Genomic DNA, 2,063 nt, shown 5'->3' with positions numbered 1-2,063 from the left:
TGGAGGCAACTATAAGCACAGCATCTGTGAACTGCTTGCTAAATCTTAACAGATGGCCCCAGAGGGATAGAGGCTTGGGCTAAATTTGGCCTACAGCTGAACTCCTCTTAGGACTGTGCCACTGGACACCTACTTCACAAATCCACACTAATAAGAGTGAGAGACTGAGGAGCTTTGCTTAGTACATAGAAATAGATACAGAAAGGCATCCAAGATGGGAAGACAAAGAAGCAGAAATCATATGAGAGAACAGAATTGAGATACAGGAATAACGGAGTCATGGAATAATGGTCTTAAATAAGACCATTATTATAATGGTCTTGGCTTCTTTTCTCTTGCTGTTCTGATTGAGTGTCCTTGGCTTCCCCATCTTCTATATTGGTGGTTCGATTCTCTTTTTTATCCAACTGTTGATTCCTTCTAATATACTCTTCATCTCAGATAATGTGTTCTTCATTTCAGTCTGGTTCCTTTTTACAATTTCCATGTCCATTTTTATGCTTTTTATCTCTTTGTTAAAGTTCTCACTGAATTTATCTACACTTCCCTTAAGTTCTTTGAGCATCTTTATAACCAGTGTTTTGAACTCCGCATCTGTTAGATTGCTTGACTCCGTTATTCCTGTATCTCAATTCTGTTCTCTCATATGATTTCTGCTTCTTTGTCTTCCCATCTTGGATGCCTTTCTGTATCTATTTCTATGTACTAAGCAAAGCTCCTCAGTCTCTCACTCTTATTAGTGCAGCTTTGTGTAGCAGGTGTCCAGTGGCACAGTCCTGAGAGGAGTTAAGCTGCAGGCCAAGTTTAGCCCACCCTGTGCCCCTCTGGGGCCACCTGTTAAGATTCAGCAAGCAATCCACAGATGCTGTGTTTATAGTTGCCTCAAGAGACCACACCGGAAACTGACACCCAGCTGCCACCAGTGTGAGTCTTGGTGCTGCTTAGCAAGGAGCACCTGACTCGCCGAGGATATACTTGGATGAGGCTTGTGTGAGGCCACGTGTTGGGGTAGGCAGAGTTTCAGGGAATCCTCTGGGCAACTACATCTGTTATCCAATTTGATAACGTTTCAGCTATTCCAGTGCTGCATCTGCACACTGGGAGGTGGAGAGGGCTCAGCAGAGGCAAAATGAATGACACAGGCCCTTGCGCCCAGGAAAGAGCCTCACCTTCAGCCCCTGCTCCAACAAGTCAGTGTCCCCTTGTAAGTCCTTGGTGCCCCTGTGCAGCCGACCAAGCGCTGGTTCTCAGAGTGAGCAGGTCTGTCACTGTGAAAGTCTGCTCCTGGACACAGCCCCTTTAAGAGGCATGTGCAGCTGCCGGCTGCTGCTGCCACAGCCTCTGTCCCACTCAGCTGCTCAGAACTGGGCAGCCTCATGTCTTCACCTCCTCCTACCTTCTATTGTTGTAGGTTGATTAATTATTTCTCTTTCTAGTTGTAGAGCTTCTGTTCATCTAGATCTCAGGCAACTTTCCTTGCTGTTTGCTCCGTGTTTCTGTCACAACTTTGATTTGGTCGCAAGAGAGATAAACGAAGCCTCTATCATCTACGTCTTTTTTTCACATCCCTAAAACCAGCTTCATTTACTCAGAGTCATACCTTACTTAACCCAAATTGACATTTTTGCATTGGCAATTGGTATTTCCTAGACCTATTCACCAAACTGACTTCAAATTACTTTCTAAAAAAGAAAAAAACTTTTTAAAAATTATGAAACATTACACATAAATACATATTGTTTAAATTATTAAGAAAAAAAATCACATGACCATAACAAAGGTTAAAAAATGTCCCCAACACTCCAGGAGTTCCTTAAATATATTATCCCAATCATAATATACCCTGCCCTTTAGAGGTAAATGGTAGTCACTTCCATATTTTCCTGTCACTTTTATCACTTATTTTATATCCCTCAATACTATCATTCGATAGTTTGTTTTTTGAATTTTATATAAATGAAATCATGAAGCATGGCCACATCGTCTCATTTACATATTATATATGGTGACCTATGCATTACAAGGTCAGAATAATGGCAACAGAGCAGGTATGGCTCAGATAG

The sequence above is a fragment of the Pteropus alecto genome, unplaced genomic scaffold (genome assembly GCF_000325575.1).
Source record: "Pteropus alecto unplaced genomic scaffold, ASM32557v1 scaffold94, whole genome shotgun sequence".
Lineage (NCBI taxonomy): Eukaryota > Metazoa > Chordata > Mammalia > Chiroptera > Pteropodidae > Pteropus > Pteropus alecto.
Note: the sequence above shows the minus strand (reverse complement) of the source record.